Raw genomic sequence first — 17873 nt, forward strand, 5'->3', positions numbered from 1 at the left:
CTTTCTCTTTTGGGCAGCAGTGGTTCTACAGGTAGCCACTTTCTCAAGGGCAAGGGGCTGGGATGACAATAGGCTGCTGCACACTCCAGTCAAGACTAAGACGCTGTTCTCTGGGCAACAGGTGTAGGGAAAGCTGACGTACATTCTGCACTGCCAGTAGCTCTCACAAAGGAGCTGTGCTCTGGTTTTAGCAGAAAAAGGTGTCCGTCACAGGCAGCCACATATCACTGTGCATGGCTATTTGGCAGGTGTCTTGCTTGTTCAAGTAGAGGCATATTTCTAGCCTTGCAGTCTTGATGCCAAAACAATCAGGGGTTCAAGTTACAAAAGCCTTTTGCCATCAAAGCGCGATGACAGCTGTATTTCTACCAGCACTGTATTTCACCTGTGTTGCTAGCTGAAAATGACTTGCAGCCCAGGAGATATTGAGAGCGGTCTGCATTAAAGAAACTGAATGCTGAAGTGTTTGTTTTAAGGAGGTGAATTAGGCAGCCAAAGGAACTGAGCTGCTCACCCCACGCATTGGCAGAACAGCCCCTCCCGCCTACTAAGTATTGTGTGTTGCAGGCAGCAAAGTGCAACTGCGATGCTTGCTGACAGGCGCAGCAAGGAGTGCAGAGCTACGCTTCTGTACAGAGCAAAGATGGAACCTCCAGGACTCTACGGTCATCTGCTAAGGACATGTAATATACCAACATGCCTCTTTGCTTTCCGTACTTCACATCTAATTACTTTGCATGCTGGAGGGTGGTAAGTAACATCAGGCAGTGTCTCTTATCTAAGTGACAAGCCCTGTACAGGAAGCCTTGCATGTATGCAGGATTAGGAGAGCAGAGTACTCATAGCACAGAGGAGAGGAAAGGTGCAAGCAACGCAGCAAAGCTCAAGGATCACCAGCGTATCACTCATTCCAGATGTCACTGCATCTGGTCTGCTCGGATGTGCTGTTTCCCACTGAACATAGCGGCCCCTCTCCTGCCTTCAGGATGTCGTTTGTGTTGCCTATTTTTTTTTTTTTTTTAAATCTCTTGCCATCATCTGTTGACTCGCTGCTATTGCTCCTACAACCCTGATGCCACATGCAGACAGATACACCAATCCCTGGGGCTTACTCCGGGGTGGGGGGGGGGAGAACCTGTTACTGCTTCTCCTCCCTAGGTAATAGCGGGGGCGTGGGCAGAAAAAAAACACCAGAGTTTTAAAGCAGTCAAATTCAAATGACTGAAGTGCTCGAGCCACTTGGATGCTTTTTGGTACAGAGGCAATGAATATTACGGCTGCGAGTGGGAAAAGGGGCAGAGAAATTTAACCCTGTACCCCTGGTAAGTAGAGTCTTTGGATGGTAGAAGCTGGGCTGACAGCGCGGTCGTGTCTCATCCTGATGATGCTCAGAAAGGGAGAGCGGAGATTGTGCAGCTCGCAAGCCGCGCATGCGCAGTGGTGCCCCCGTGATCCACGCTGCCGTCCGCTGGTCGCAGCAATGCGATGCTGCGGTCCCCGTGGGGTGCTGCCGCCGCGCTCGTTGCTGCCTCCCGGTAAGGAAACGCCGCTGCTGCCCCACGTGCAGGGTACCGGCAGCGCTCGGCGCGCAAAGCCCGAAACGACAGCGTCGGTGCCGCCCCGGGCGAGCGCCGCCCGCCTCGCCCTCGCTGCTGCTGCCGCCTCGTGGCCGAAGTGCGGTACTGCAGCGCCGGCACCGCACGGGTGCGTAGCAGGGCTGCTGCTGCCGCAGCATGGCGGTGTGCGGGGAGCCGTTCCCGGCGGCGGGTAAGGGCCAGAAGCACCCGTGAGGCGAGCGAGCCCCGTTGGCGGGTGCAGGGGTGGTCTCTCCTGCCCGCTGGGCGCCCCCGGGGTGGGAGGACGTGAAGGTTCCCCAGAAGGGACGGGCCCGGCTCCCTGAGGGGGCGGGGCCGGAGCCGGGAGAGGGCGTGGCATGGCACGGAGAGGGCGGGGGCGGGTACCTGAGGGGGCGGGGCAGGGGCGGGACCCTGAGGGGCGGGGAGGGGCCGAGGCGCCTGCGCGGGCGCAGAAGAGCGGGGGCGCCGGTGCGGGCGGTCGCTAAGGTTCATTACGCTGTGGGCCGCGTGGCTGCTGGTGCTGCTCTGGGGCAGGTGAGGGGCCGTGGGCACGGCGGGAGTTGCAGGTGGGACCTCCAAGTCGGAGGGGCGGGTCTGGGTTTTATGCGCCTGGGGCTGGTGGGGGGCAGAAGCGGCCCCGGGCCGAACGCTGCCCCGGGCTCGTCGGGAGATTTTGAGGCCGAGCCTGTGTCCGGTCGGGGGGAGCAGGGGCAGCCCCGTCCGGCTCTCAGCTGCCCGGTGTTGGGGCCGGGCAGGCTCTGCCGCTGCCGGCGCGGGTCGGGCAGCGGCGGCCCGGGGGGGGCTCTGGCGGCGCCGGGCGGGTCCTGGTGCCCGCACGGGGTGTGGGGGGGGAAAGGGTCCCGGCTGCTGCCGCCGGGGGGGTCGTGGGGGCAGGCGGGGCTGCGCTCCCGGGGCGGCTGCGCCCGGCTCCCCGGGGCGGCGTTTGGGCCTGGGGGGGGTTTGGGGGGCGGGCGCGGCGGTGCAGGCGATGGCGGCGAAGTAAAGCCTGCGAGAGCGATAATAAAGCGCCGGCCGGGCTGCGGTGGTGCCGCCCCGCAGGGGCACGGGGCGGGGCCCTGCGCGGTTCCGAAGCGCTCCCCAAAACTGCCTGTGGGGCCCTGGGGGCGCAGGGCTGCGGGGTGGCTACAGCCCCCCCAGCTCTCGGCGTCGCACGTGGGGGCTGCAGGGGGGGTCAGAAAGCCGGCGGGGTGAGCTGCTTTGGGACCCGAATAACGGAGGCCAGGTGTTGTGTTCCTGGGCCTCGAGAACAGGCTCCCGCGGCCGCTTCGGGGGGCTCAGGAGCAGATGTGAGCGGTGCGTTTTCGGGAGCTGACAGAGGGGACTCGCTGGTGTGGTTTTGGGCTTGGCAGCAGAGGCGGAGCGCTGCGTTTTTGGGACTTGAGAGCAGGCTCGGCAGCTGGGTTTTTGGGCTCTGCAGAGGGTGCTCCGTGAGCTGGTTTGGGAGCCAAAAGCAGGAGGCAGATGGGCCGTTTGTGCGGGGGAGCGGGAGGGCGTCGGGGGCCGCGTGGGAAAGCGGCGGGTGGGCAGGGTGCGTGGACGTTGCCCGGAGGCGGGGGTCCGGTCATGTCGGAGCCCGAAGTTCGGGAGGCCGGCACGCAGCGGGCCGGCCGAGCTGAACGTCCGAGGTGGTCTCCGGGGGCCAGGGTGCTCTTCAGACCCTGTATGCCCTCTTTGAGTCTCGCTCTTCTTTGTGTGCTGCTTAGAATAGTTATTAACTAAACAATAATGCAAACTAATCCATATTTATGTGGCGTATAGCTATGAGGTTTTATAGGAAAACTGCTGATGTGACAGCGATTGATTTCGGACCTTGCCGAAGCCCGGGCTGTTGCATGTAGCTGGAGCTTGCGAGGAGAAGGAGCTGAAACAAAGCGGAGCTTCAGTGCGGAGCTGGAGCTTCGATTAGCCGGAACTGGAGCGAGCGGGAACCGGAACGAGACAGGGGGGCGTCCGCCGTCCGGAGCGTGCGTTAGCCAGAGGCCAAGTTAAGCACAGCTTCGACGAGCAGGAGTGTCTGTCGGCTGGACTGCGCTCCCAGCACAGCTGAAGAGCAGCCAGGCGCCGGCAGGGCTGTCCCCAGCGAGGAGCTCCGAGCAGCAGGGAGGTGAGTTGCCCTTCTGCCGGCGGGGAGCCCGGCCTCTTCCCTCGGGGACCGAATCCACGCCACGCGCCTCTCTCTGCGTGGAGGGTCTCTTGCGGTCCCCCTCCCGAGGGCAGAAGCGAGGTGGGGGTCCCCCGGCTGTGCCGGGGCAGCCCCGCTGCGAGGGGGCTTGGACGAGGTGGCGGCGGCTCCCCGGTACCTGGCAAAAGGGAGAGAACCCTTCCGGTGGGAGCTCCCGGGGCACACGGCCTGGCCCCGCATGGCCCCTCTGGCAGAATCCTCCCCCGTCTCTTCGCCGTCGGCTGGGTGCGACAAACAGGTTCATTTTCTGCCTCCTTTTTTTTTCCCCCAGCGTTGCCTTCTGCATCACGTGACGAAAATCCTGCGTGGTCGATTCTGCTCGCTGCTCAGGTGATGGCACGTACGGGGCTGGGGGAGCGGGGAGAAATGTTAGTGAGGTCAAGGACGCTCCAGGTACTCCACGCCAAACCCAGAGAAAAGGCAAACTCGCCGCCAGCGCAGAAAAGCTGGTGAAAAACTGCAGTTAACCGAGCCTGCCTCGTTCCTGAAGCGGTGCCTTGGTAGTCACGAACATTTTCCTTTCCGCTAAAAGAAAGAACTTTCATCTCGGATAAATGAACGGCTGCCTGTTACGTTCTTTAGGGTCAAGCTTTTGTCTTCTGTTTGCTCCTGCTAATTTTATGGGCAAGTTGGAAATAGCCTTTTATAAGCACGACTAGATTTTGAGTCATATGTGGCGTCAGTAGAGTTAACTGCTGAGCACGTAGATGCCAGTAGAAATGTAATGAATGAAACATGGTGGAAACGGATGTTTCAACTTGATTTTTATTCCATTTTTGCTTTTTATTATTGTGGGGTTTTTTGTTTGGTTTTTTTTTTTTGCACAGAAGCGGTTTCCAAGGACAGATGGGTAGCTGCGCCATAAGAAGAACATTTGCCTCGGGACGTACAGGGCGAGGAGCGGTGTCCTAGAGTCCCATCTGGGGTGCCAAATTTTGTTAAAGAAAATTGGCAGAGCCCGGGTCTCTAGGTTTGCTGATTCTTCATTGAAGCAGCTCAGAGTTGGACCACCACCGCAGTGAGTGAATGGTACCTGACTCAAATGCACTATCAGTTTACATAGAAACTAATAAGTAATTAGATCACAAACTTCTCACGAGCTTCTGATAAAATTCCGCTAACTATTTCAGTTGCTCTTTCATCTCTCTCTGTTGGCCCAAAGGGGAGCCCCAGTCGGGAAATCTCTATTTGAGATCTCTAGACTCTTCAGGGGGCCTCAGGTTTTGAGCAAAGAAGAAATTAAAAGGCAGTAGCAGGCCATCTGGTTGCTGAGAATTAGAAATGCAGAGGTATATGTGCACAAATTTATGATATCTCAAAATGTCAGCTACCTTGATACAGCGTTTAAAACAGGAATTGATATTTAGAGCCTGCCTCTAGAGTAACAGCACAGAAAAAGCTTTAGAAAGCGTTATCTTCTATCAGATTACTTTGTTCTCATAAAGTAAAAAAGAACATAAAGTGGTCATAAAGACCAGGCTTAAGTATGTTTTTAGTAAGGTGCTGTGTGGATCTGTAGATTGCATGTGATCTTTCACACAGGGGGTGGAAGGAAAATTTGCACTCCTTCATAAAAACCATGGCAAACGCTTGCTGCAGGTTTTTGCTATTTTTTTTTTATTATCTGATGCGCTTTCTTGCAACTGTTCAGTTTTGTAGAATGTTTTTACTGGAATCCATGCCTATGCTTATAGCTCTAACAACTATCTTGTTTAGTTTAAGTTCACTTCCTCCAGAGTCCACAGAAGTCCGTTCTTTGCCACCGGTCAGCTGATGTTTATTTTCTGGTTCCGCTTGGGCTCCGGTCAACACCCCATCCTCGATGTTCTCTCCGTGACCAGCGTCCCGTCTTGACCAGGGTCTGCTTTCCACTGCCGGCACCTCCTAAGTATTAACCTAAAATAGCTAAAGTCTGTTTAGAACCTTATTTCTACTGCTTCTTATTTGTATTTGGGGCGAGCGGAAAAGAAGGCAGGGACTCTGCGAGGGGGGAGGCGAGGGCTGAAAGCCAAAGGCCTCAGGCTCCTTTACTGCTGTTCTACTGCCCTAGTGAAATGCAGGAGCCGGCCTGGGGGGTTCGAGATAACATCAACATTCACAGGCTGAGTGCTCATCACCCCTTCTGGGAAGAGCCACAGTGTTGTGGGCTCAGAACATCAACAGCCGTTCCTTGTTTTCAGTTCTGTCTTCAGAACTGCCCTTCAACACACACGTTTACTTCTTTCACGCCTCAAAGGGCCCCGTGAACTGCTCAGGGCTCCTTTATCTTAAAAGGGAGGGAGAACTATTCTCAGTGCAGCCTTCCCAAGGGAATCCCCTGCTCTGCAAGTAAAGCACAGCTGTTTGCAGGCTGATGGTCTTCCACAAGTACTCTATATTCTTTTAAGGTAAAAAAGGTTAAGCGTACATCCTTTTCACTGGAATCATCAGAAATTAATACTTGTAGGCCTAGTCCTGCTTAGCTGCTCATTAAGCTTTGACTGACGATTGGTTTAGTCACAGGTCAGGATTGTTGTAGAAGTTTTCACATAAATTGTTATAGAAGTTCTCATGAATTAAGAATAGAATAATTAATGTAAGTCAATCTGATAAACACAGGTGGGCTTTCACAATCTGTCAATATTGTTCTCAGAGCTCCTTGTGTAATCCTGACTTATGACGGAACAAATCATCAATCAAAGCTTAATGAGTAGCTAAGCAGGAGTAGGCCTAGAAGTATTACCTTCTGATGATTTTAGTAAAAGGGATGTACGGTTAACCTTTTCTTTACTTTAACAGAAATATGGGATACTTAGAAATAGGCGTTAATAGAAATAAAGCTCTAAATAGACTTTAGCTATTTTAGGTTAATACTTAGGAGACGCTGGCAGTGGAAACGAGACTGGTCAACCCGGATCAAGGCGGGACGCCGATTACAGGAAGAAGATTAAGGTTGGGGGGGGTTTCGACCGGAGCCGGAGTGGTACCAGAGCATAAAGATCAGCTCAGCAACGGAATAGAATGGACTTTCGTGGACTCCTGGCAATGGACTTTTGTGGGCGCTTGACGAAGGAAGAAAGAGGAATGGAAGTAGTTAGTGGATTTTTAACAGAAGCTCGTGAGAAGTTTGTGATGTAACTACTTCTTAGTTTCTATATAAACCGATAGTGACTTTGAGTCAGGTACCATTCAGTGCGGTGGTGGTCCAACTCCGAGTTGCTTCAATGAGGAATCGGCAAACCTGGAGACCTGGACTCTGCCGATTTTCTTTAACAAGGATTATACAAAGGAGCTTTGAGAAGAATATCCAAGGGCTGTGAAAGCCCACCCGTGTTTGTCAGATAGACTTGTATTTATTATTCTACTCCTAATTCTTTTTCACCTCTATTGATTCTTACCTGCTTAATTCGTGAGAACTTTTACGACAACTTACGTGACAGTTTCTACAACAGCTTTTATGTTAGGAATGAGTTGAAAATGGTGTCTGTGAGTCCTGACGCCGATGTTAAGTGTTCAGACCGCTCAGGCTTTTAAAGGATGTGTTGTATTTCGAGCTGACCTGTTTACCTAGAGTCCTCCTTTAGCTCAACTGCTCCCCTGGCTCTTATCCTGACTGCGTTCCTCTACTTTCTTCTGTGCTGTTTTTTGCCCGTGCTGGAGTCTAACTTGGGAGTTCTGTTTTTCAGCTGCCTTGTCGTAAGCGTGTCGTGAGGCTCGGCGGCTACCCCCGGCGCAGGTTTGCCCGCAGGTCGTTAAGCGTTTGTGAGGGTGAGGGACCAGCGTGGTGTCCGGAGGCTCCTGGCTGTGGGGGCAGCAAGGGGTGTCGGGTGTGTGGGGGGGTGAAGGGCCGGGGGCGTCGGGACGGGGAGGGAGATGGGGCAGCCATTTGGAGGGGTGCCCTCCCTTTACTTTCCTAGCAGAGCTCCCCTTTTTTGAGGAGGGGGCGTGTACACGCGTAAATGGCGTCGCTAAAGTAAGGAGGTGGCGGTCAGGGCTGTTTCCCTCCTTTAGTGCCTGTTTTTGGGGTGAATGAAAAGCAGGGAGGGGGTCTGGGTGGTGATGACGTCATTTGGAGCACCTGAATGTCACCGAGGCGGGGCAAGGACGCAGCGGAGCGGCAGGTAAGTGGGGCACGGGGGGGGTCCCCAAGGAAGGGGGTGTCAGAGCGTAAAACCGCGCGACAATCGGTGGGAGAGGTGAGGCGGTGGCGCCCCCGCGCGTCGGGAGGGCGGCAGTGCAGCTCGGGGGCCGCGCATGCGCAGTGGAGGGGCGCCCCGGCCGCGCTGGGTGCAGCAGCGGTCGCTTTTTACGTGTTTTTCTCGATCTCCGTTTTAGTTCTCGGGAGCTATTTTTTTTTAATTTTCTCCTTTTCTTAATCACGGTCGCTTTTAAAAAAGTCTCTCCGAGGCTGCGTTTTAGTTCGCCGCTGCTGTTTTTGCCGAGGGAGCGGTGCTTAAAGGGGGCGCCGGTGTCCCCTGGGTTGCCGCGCATGCGCAGTAGTTGGCGCTTGCCTCCGTGCTGTGAGTGGGCGTGGCCGTGCCCCTGCGGGGGCGGAGCAGGGGCGTGGTCTCCCGCTTAACTCAGCCCCGAGGGGGCAGGACGGGGCAGGCGTGGTCTCTGTCGGAACCCTGCCCCAAGGGGCGGAACGAGGGCGTGGTCTCTTGCAGAATCCCACCCCGAGGGGCGGGATGTAGGCGGGGTCCCCTGGCAGCCGCGCATGCGCAGTGAGGTGAGTCTGCCACAGCTCTGGCGGCGCCAGGTGCTGCCGCCCTGTGGTCAAATTTCGGTACTGCAGCCGCCGCTTTTTTACCTTTTTTTTTTTCGTTTTATTTTTCGGGGGCGATTTTTAAATTTTCTCATTCTTTTCTTAATCACGTTGGTTTTAAAATTTTCTGTCTGTTTTTATCCCGTTTGCTGCCTTTATTTCTTCCCTTTTGTTTTAATAGTTTGTCTTTCCTCGGCGCCGTCGCTTTTTAAGTGTTCTTTCCGTGCCCGCTTTTATCCTGCTCCCTGTCCTTATTTTTTTTTTTAACCGCGTCTTGTCCGTCCTCGGTGCCGTGGCTTTTAAAAAAGTCTCTCCAAGGCTGCGTTTTAGTTCGCCGCCGCTGCTTTTGCCGAGGGAGCGGCGCTTAAACGGGACGCGGGCGGGACGTGGTCGGTGTCCCCTGGGCAACCGCGCATGCGCAGTGGCCGGCTCTTTGCCGCCCTCCGTGCCGGGAGTGGGCGTGGCCGTGCCCCTGCGGGGGCGGAGCATAGGCGTGGTCTCCCACGGAACCACGCCCCGAGGGGAGGGACTGGGCGAGGTCTCCTGCGGAACCCCGCCCTGAGAGGGCGGGGCGGGGGAGGTGTGGCCTCCATCGGAACCCCGCCTTGGGGGGCGGGATGAGGCGTGGTTTCCTGTGCGACTCCGCCCCGAGGGGCAGGATATGGGCGGGGTCCCCTGGGGAGCTGCGCATGCGCAGTGGGGGGGTGGTCTGCCACAGCTCTGGCGGCGCCAGGTGCTGCCGCCCTGTGGTCAAATTTCGGTACTGCAGCCGCCGCTTTTTTACCTCTTTTTTTGTTTTTTTTTCCCTCCGTTTTAGTTTTCGGGAGCGAGTTTTTTTTATTTTTCTCATTCTTTTCTTAATCACGGTTGCTTTTAAAATTTTCTCTCTACTTTTATCCCGTTTGCTGCCTTTATTTCTTCCCTTTTGTTTTAATAGTTTGTCTTTCCTCGGCGCCGTCACTTTTAAAATGTTCTTTCCGTGCCCGCTTTTATCCTGCTCCCTGTCCTTATTTTTTTTTTTAACCGCATCTTGTCCGTCCTCTGTGCCGTCGCTTTTAAAAAAGTCTCTCCGAGGCTGCGTTTTAGTTCGCCGCCGCTGCTTTTGCCGAGGGAGCGGCGCTTAAACGGGGCGCGGGGGGTGGGGGGGTGGGGGGCGGTGCCGGTGTCCCCTGGGCAACCGCGCATGCGCAGTGGCCGGCAAGCCGCCCTCTGTGCCGGGAGTGGGCATGGCCGTGCCCCTGCGGGGGCAGAGCATAGGCGTGGTCTCCCACGGAACCACGCCCCGAGGGGAGGGACTGGGCGTGGTCTCCTGCGGAACCCCGCCCCGAGGGGCAGGACGGGGGAGGCGTGGCCTTCAGCGGAACCCCGCCCTGGGGGGCGGGATGGGGCGTGGTTTCCTGCGCGACTCCGCCCCGAAGGGCAGGATATGGGCGGGGTCCACTGGGGAGCCGCGCATGCGCAGTGGAGGGGCGCTCTGGCGGCGCCTTGTGCTGCCACCCTGTGGTCAAATTTCGGTACTGCAGCCGCCGCTTTTTTACCTTTTTTTTTTTTTTTTTTTTTTTTTCTCGGCGGGTCCCGGAGCGGTTCCCGGCGGGGCGGTGGCTCCCGGAGCGGAGGCTCCCAGGGCGGCGCGGCGCCGGTCCCGGCGGCAGGTCCCGGCGCGGCGCCGGTCCCGGCGGCAGGTCCCGGCGTGGCGCGGCTGCGGCTGCCGGGGCGGCGCGGCGCCGGTCCCGGCGCAGCTTCCTGGAGCGGCGGGGGCGGCTCCCGGGGCGCCGCGGTACCGGTCCCGGCGGCAGGTCCCGGCTCGGCGCGGCGGCGGTTCCCGCGCGGCTCCCGGCGGAGGGGGCCCGCGGAGGGGGCGGGTCGCGGCGCTGCGCGGGGCGCGTCCTGGCGCGGTTTCCGGTAAAGCGGCGGCTTCTGACGCGGCTTCTGGCGTGGCGCCGGTCCCGGTCCCGGCAGCAGGTCCTGGTGCGGCGCCTGTCCAGGCGCAGGTCCCGGCGCGGCACGGCGGCAGCTCCCGGTGCGGCGCGGCGCCGGTCCCGGCGGTAGGTCCCGGCGTGGCGCGGCTGCGGCTGCCGGGGCGGCGCGGCGCCGATCCCGGCGCAGCTTCCCGGAGCGGCGGGGGCGGCTCCCGGGGCGGCGCGGTGCTGGTCCCGGCGGCAGTTCCCGGCTCGGCGCTGCATTTTTGGGGCTCGAGAGCAGGCTCGGCAGCTGGGTTTTTGGGCTCTGCAGTGGGCGCTCCATGAGCTGGTTTGGGAGCCAAAAGCAGAAGGCAGATGGGCCGTTTGTGCGGGGTAGCGGGAGGGCGTCGGGGGCCGCGTGGGAAAGCGGCGGGTGGGCAGGGTGCGTGGACGTTGCCCGGAGGCGGGGGTCCGGTCACGTCGGAGCCCGAAGTTCGGGAGGCCCGCACGCAGCGGGCCGGCCGAGCTGAACGTCCGAGATGGTTTCCGGGGGCCAGGGTGCTTTTCAGACCCTGTACGCCCTCTTTGAGTCTCGCTCTTCTTTGTGCGCCACTTTAGAACGGATATTAACTAAACCATAATGCAAACTAATCCATGTTTATATGACTTACAGCTATGAGGTTTTATAGGAAAAGTGCCGACGTGACGGCGATTGCTTTCGGACCTTGCCGCAGCCGGGCTGAATGGGAAGGAGCCAAAGCGAAGTGGGGCTTCAGTGCGGAGCTGGAGCTTCGATTAGCTGGAACCAGAGGGAGCAGGAGCCGGAACGAGACGGGAGGGCGTCCGCCATCCGGAGCGTGCATTAGCCAGAGGCCAAGTTAGCCGCAGCTGCGATGAGCGGGATCGTCTCTTGGCCGGAGTGTCCGTTGGCCGGACCACGCTCCCGGCACAGCTGAAGAGTGGCCGGGCGCAGGCAGGGCGGTCCCCAGCGAGGAGCTGCGAGCAGCAGGGAGGTGAGTTGTCCTCCTGCTAGCGAGGAGCCCGGCGTCTTCCCATGGGGACCGAATCCCTGCCTCCGTCTGCGCGGAGGGTCTCTCGTGGTCCCCTTCCCGAGGGCAGAAGCGAGGCAGGGCTCCCCTGGCTGTGCCAGGGCAGCCCCGCTGTGAGGGGGCTCGGGCGAGGCGGCAGCGTCTCCCGGGTACCTGGCAAAGGGGAGAGAACCCGTCTGGTGGGAGCTCCCAGCGCGCAGCCTGGCCCGGTGCGGCCCCTCTGACAGAATCTTTTGCAGTTGGCCGGGTGTGACAAACACGTTCACTTTCTGCCTCCTTTTTTTAGGAGGGGGAGGGTTTTATTATTGTTTTTTCCACACAGAAGCAGTTTCCAAGGATAGGCGGATAGGAGACAGCCTGCTTCTCTGGGTGAGGAAGGCTCCCTCCTAGTGTGATCCTCCGCAGATTTGGTCACCCGCGTGCACGGAAGGGTCTGCGTGCCTAACCAAAAGCACAGTACAGCCATGTAGCGTGGGCGTGTGTGAGGCTGTGTATCTGGGAAGCCTCGTGTTGTAAGAGCTGTATGACACCAATCTGTTCTCTTAGGTGGATAAGAGTCAAGTGACCGGAGCCAGAGAGGAGGAAGGGAGGCAGAGAGAGAGGAAGACGCATCTGAACTGTCAGATTCTCCCAGCAGCTCCAAGGGTGGAAGCCGTGGTGAGTCCTGGACCCTTGGGGCTGTGTCGCCCCTCTTCTGCGTCACGGTCCTTCCCTGCCCCACCTTCTCTTTCTCTCACAGCTGTAATTTTTTTCGCTTCCCTGCATCTCTTCCTCTCTCGTTCTCCAAGTCCCTCTCTCTGTTGTTCTGCCTCTCTGCTTTCTTTTTCTCTCTGTACTTCTGTCCTGTTCCCTGTCCCTCTTTTTTTCATCCTCTGTTCTGCAGCCCATCACTGTTTTTGTCTTTCTCCATCTATCTGTCTGTCTTCCTGTCCCATTTTTTTTTAATTCCTCCCCATCTGCCCTTTAGCCCTTCACAATTACCCCCCCGCCCCCTGTCTGGCTCCATGTCCCTATTTCTAATTTCCTCTGTCTCTGCCCGGTATTCTAGATACACTTTTCTTTCTTGTATTATCTTATTCCATGTTCCTGTCTCTATGTTTTAATTTCTTCCTTCTCTGTCCCATAGCCTGTTTTTGTCTTTATCGTTCTCTGTCTGGCTCCCTGGCCCTATTCTTTAATTCCTCTGTCTCTCCCCTTCAGCTCACTGAGGTTTTTTGGTATTTCTCAGTCTCTCTCTGTCCACCTCACTGTCTCCTCTTTTAATTTCTCCATCTCTGCCCTGTGGCCCATCAGAAATCTTTGCTTTTCTCCATCTCTCTCAGTCCGGTTCCCTCTCCCTCCCTCCTCTCTGGCCTGTAGCCCATTGCTGTTGCTTTTCCCCTCTGCCCCTCTCTCTCTCTCTCGGTAGCTCCCTTTCCCTGTTTTTTAATCCCTTCCTCTCTGCCCTGCAGGGAGGGGGGAGGAGGTGCTCCAGGCACCAGAGCAGAGATTCCCCTGCAGCCCTGGTGACGCAGGTTGTCCCCCTGCAGCCCGTGGAGGTCCTCAGTGGAGCAGACGTGCACCTGCAGCCCACGGAGGAGCCCTCGCTGGAGTAGGTGGGTGTGCCCGAAGGAAGCTGTGACCCCGTGGAGCGCCCGTGCTGGAGCAGGCTCCTGTCAGCAGCTGTGGCTCTGTGGAGAGGAGCCCATGCTGGAGCAGGTGTTACGGCAGGACCTGTGGCCCCGTGGGAGGGACCCTACGCTGGAGCAGAAGAAGAGCATGAGGAGGAATGAGCGGCAGAGACAAAGTGTGATGAACTGACCGCACCCCCCGATCCCTGTCCCCCTGCATTGGTCAAGGGTAGGATGTAGAGAAGCTGGGAGTCAAGATGAGCCCAGGAAAAAGAGAGGGATGGGAGGAAGGTGTTTTTTAGAATTGTTCTTATTTCTTGTTACCCTACTCTGATTTTGATTGACAATAAATTAAATTAATTTCCCCAAGTAGAGTGTGTTTTCTTGTGACGGAAGTTGGTGAGTGATCTCTTTGTCCTTATCTTGACCCACAAGCTTTTTTGTTGTATTTTCTCCCTGTCTTGTTGAGGAGGGCGAGCAATAGAGTGCCTCGGTGGGCACCTGGCGGCGGACGTTTGTATTTTGGAGCCTGGCTCTCGGCTCGTCTTTTTCTTGGACATAGTGTGAAACGTTTGGACATTTGGGTAGGTAAACAAGCCCGGAGCCCATTGTTGTTCGGGCCGTGAAAGGGCTGACATGGGACGATTGCAGCCAGGGATAGCTTTCAGGGCTGCCACCTTTGTCGCGGGAGCAATCTGCGGACGTTCGCCTTTTTGGAACCGGGTTCCCGTCTCGTTTTTTTGTTGGACAGAGAGTGAAACGTTTGGACATTTGGGCGTTCAGGTCTCCCTCCCTTCTGGTGTTCAGGTCTACCTTTCTTCCACATGGCGTGCAGGTCTACTGCGTGCAGTCTATCTCTTTTCTAATTTTTTTTACATTTTTTTGGCTTTAGTTTCTTAGCTTTTGTTAGTTTTACATTTACTCTTTATTTTTTACTTCTGCTTTTTTAACTTCTGTTGCTTTTACAATTACTTTTACTTTTTTATTGCTTAGTTGCCACTGCTTAGTTGCTGCTTATTAGTTTTTCTTTTTTTGGTTTTTCTTTACTTTTTCTTTTACTGGTCTGCCTCTTCCAGGCGTACCTCTTCTGACTGGTTTGCCGCCTTCTGGTGTGCAGGTCTACGTTCGTTTCTGGCATGCAGGTCTTTTTTACTTTTACCTTTTTACTAAAGAAGTCTAAACGCACAGCATTTTAATTTTTTCACAGTGTCCTGGTTTTGTGCGGATAAAATTTATAGAATCACTTTTCTGTTCCATTTTGTTTCAGTTTGTGGCCAGCTGTGGGACAGGGATCAAGGCCATTAGCAGTTAAATCCAGGGCAGCTGCCCCAGGCTGGGCCACAGGTGTATTCTATAACATTAACCTCAGGTTCACTATAAAAGGGCAACTTGCTGGGGAGGGGTGGGCCTCTTTTTGCTCTGCTCCATTTCCTCTTTCTCCTTCTTCTCAACAATGGCTATCTCCAGAGGAACTTGCCATTGCTCTGTGGGCTAAGTATAGTTTTGTGTGTTTTGTATTAGCATCGATATCAGTTTTAAATTGTAACCCATGAGTCTCCTTCCTTTTCCTGAATCCCTTTCTCAGTCTGGGAAGGGCAATCGGGTGATAGAACAGCTGCTTACTGTTCAGGGTGGTGGTCGGTGCCCCGGGTATATGAGCCGCAGCCTCTCATCAGGGAGCTCATTTTTCTCCTGAGCTTTGATGGTGTTAGTGCTCAGCTGCTCCTTCAGTCAATTTTAGCCTTTGAGCTGGTCAAGCTATTTGGGCAGATGTATTTTAACATTGAGAGAAGCAGCAGCGTGTCTTTGAGGTAAGAGGTTCAGGTGCAGGAGAGGTTAATTTTCTGCTTTTATTTGTTAAACTTTTTTTTTTAGTTAAGCCTTTTTTTTTTAGTTAAGCCTTTTTTTTTTTAGTTAAGCCTTTTTTTTTAGTTAAACTTTTTTTTTTAGTTAAACTTTTTTTTTAGTTAAACTTTTTTTTTAGTTAAACTTTTTTTTTAGTTAAACTCTTTTTATTTACATTTTTTTTAGTTTAGTTTAACTAAACTTTTCCTTTAGTTTACAATTACTTTTAATTTTTTTATTATTTTTTTTTTAGTTTTATTCTTTTTCTACCTTATAGCGTTCAGGTCTCCCTCCCTTCTGGCGTGCAGGTCTCACTCCCTTGTGGCGTGCAGGTCTACTGCGTGCAGTCTATCTCTTTTCTAATTTTTTTTTTTACTTTTTTTTAGTTTTAGTTTTTTAGCTTTTTAGGTTTAGATTTCTAGGTTTAGTTTTTTAATTTTTATTACTTTTACTCTTTTACTTTTTTAACTTTTGTTACTTTTATATTACTTTTACTTATTTGTTAGTTGTAGCTTGTTAGTTGTAGCTTGTTAGTTGTAGCTTGTTAGTTGTAGCTTGTTAGTTGTAGCTTGTTAGTTGTAGCTTGTTAGTTGTAGCTTGTTAGTTGTAGCTTGTTAGTTGTAGTTTTTCTTTTTTCCTTTTTCTTTACTTTTAGTGGTCTAGCTCTTCTAGGTCTACCTCTTCAGACTGGTCTGCCGTAGTTTCTGCCATGCAGGTCTGCCTTCCTTGTGGTGTGCAGGTCTACCGCATGCAGTCTACCTCTTTTAAAATTTTTTTTACGTATTTTTTTAATTTTCGGTTTTTAGTTTTTTTTAACTTTTGTTTCCTTTACATTTACTCTTTATGTTTTACTTTTACTTTTTTAACTTCTGTTACTTTTACAATTACTTTTTATTTTATTGTTTATTAGTTGTGGTTTATTAGTTGTGGTTTATTAGTTGTGGTTTATTAGTTGTGGTTTATTAGTTGTGGTTTATTAGTTGTGGTTTATTAGGTTTTTTTTTCCTTATTCTTTTTCTTTTACTGGTCTACCTTAGTTTCTGGTGTGCAAGTCTACGTTGCATGTGGCGTGCAGGTCTACTGCATGCAGTCTATCTGTTTTCTAAGTTTTTTTACATTTTCTTAGCTTTAGTTAGTTTCTTAGCTTTAGTTAGTTTCTTAGCTTTAGTTAGTTTCTTAGCTTTAGTTAGTTTCTTAGCTTTAGTTAGTTTCTTAGCTTTAGTTAGTTTCTTAGCTTTAGTTAGTTTCTTAGCTTTAGTTAGTTTCTTAGCTTTAGTTAGTTTCTTAGCTTTAGTTAGTTTCTTAGCTTTTGTTACTTTTACATTTACTCTTTATTTTTTACTTCTGCTTTTTTAACTTCTGTTGCTTTTACAATTACTTTTATTTTTTATTGCTTAGTTGCCACTGCTTAGTTGCTGCTTATTAGTTTTTCTTTTTTTTGTTTTTTCTTTACTTTTTCTTTTACTGGTCTGCCTCTTCCAGGTGTACCTCTTCTGACTGGTTTGCCGCCTTCTGGCGTGCAGGTCTACGTTCGTTTCTGGCGTGCAGGTCTTTTTTACTTTTATTACTTTTTTTTTTTTTTAATTTTAGTATTTTAGTTTTTGGGTTTTAGTGTGTTAGGGTTTTTTAACTTAGGTTTCTTTTACATTTAATATTTTTTACTTTTTAAACTTCTGTTACTTTTACAATTACTTTTACTTTTTTGTTTATTAGTTGTGGTTTATTAGTTATACTTTTTTTTGCTTTTTCTTTACTTTTAAGGTTTACCTCTTCCAGGTCTGCCTTCGTTTTTGGCGTGCAGGTCTCACTCCCTTGTGGCGTGGAGGTATACCGCGTGCAGTCTACCTCTTTTCTAATTTTTTTACTTTTTTTTTAGTTTTTTAGTTTTTACGTTTTTTTAGGTCTCTGTTTTTTTATGTCTCCCTTTTTTAGTTCTCGTTTCACTTTTTTTTTAAAATTTTTTTCTTTTACATTTACTCTTTATTTTTTACTTTTACTTTAGTTTTTAGTTATATTTTTAGCTCTTGTTAATATTACATTTACTTTTACTTTTTTTTACTTTTACTTTTTTAACTTTTGATACTTTTACAATTACTTTTAGTTTATTAGTTTTAGGTTATTAGTTTATTAGTTTTACCTTTTTACTTGGTTTACCTTTTTACTTGGTTTACCTTTTTACTTGGTTTACCTTTTTACTTGGTTTACCTTTTTACTTGGTTTACCTTTTTACTTGGTTTACCTTTCCTTTCAACTTTTGCTTTTTTAACTTTTGTTTTCCTTTTTTTTTATTTTAAAAATAAAAAAGCAGCAAATGATATAAAAGCAGTGAATCCTCTGCTCTTCAAGTAAAGCACAGCTGTTTGTGGGCTGATGGTCTTCCACAAGTATTATATGTTCTTTTAAGGTAAAAAAGGTTCAGCATACATCCTTTTTACTAGAATTGTCAGAAATTAATACTTGTAGGCCTACTCGTGCTTAGCTACTCATTAAGCTTTGACTGACGATCGGTTCAGTCATAGGTTGGGATTGTACAAAGGAGCTCTGAGAACAATATTCACTGATTGCGAAAGCCCACCTGTGTTTATCAGATAGATTTATATTTATTATTCTATTTTTAATTCTTTTTCACCTCTATTGATTCTTATCTGCTTAATTCATGAGAACTTCTACGACCATTTATGCGACAATTTCTACAACAGCTTTTGTGTTAGGAACGTGTGGAAAACGGCGTCCACAAGTCTCGATGCCGATGTTAAGCGTTCAAACCGCTCGGGCTTTTAAAGGATGCGTTGTATTTCGAGCTGACCTGTTTACCTAGAGTCCTCCTTTAGCTCCACTGCTCTCCCGGCTCTTACTCTGACTGCGTTCCTCTACTTTCTTCCGTGCTGCTGTTTGAAAGTGCCAGAGTCTAATTTGGGATTTCTGTTTTTCAGCCGCGTTGTCG

The 17873-nt window shown here is 51.9% G+C and overlaps 1 long non-coding RNA gene across 1 annotated transcript; it reads left to right on the forward strand.

The window, feature by feature from the left end:
* Nucleotides 1–2030: 2030 nt before the first annotated feature.
* On the forward strand, nucleotides 2031–4542 carry LOC137673855 (uncharacterized). Its single transcript, XR_011049783.1, has 3 exons — nucleotides 2031–2111; nucleotides 3357–3702; nucleotides 4052–4542. It is a non-coding gene; the product is annotated as an uncharacterized lncRNA (long non-coding RNA).
* Nucleotides 4543–17873: the final 13331 nt, after the last annotated feature.

This window comes from Nyctibius grandis, chromosome 26, assembly GCF_013368605.1.
Source record: "Nyctibius grandis isolate bNycGra1 chromosome 26, bNycGra1.pri, whole genome shotgun sequence".
Classification (NCBI taxonomy): domain Eukaryota; kingdom Metazoa; phylum Chordata; class Aves; order Nyctibiiformes; family Nyctibiidae; genus Nyctibius; species Nyctibius grandis.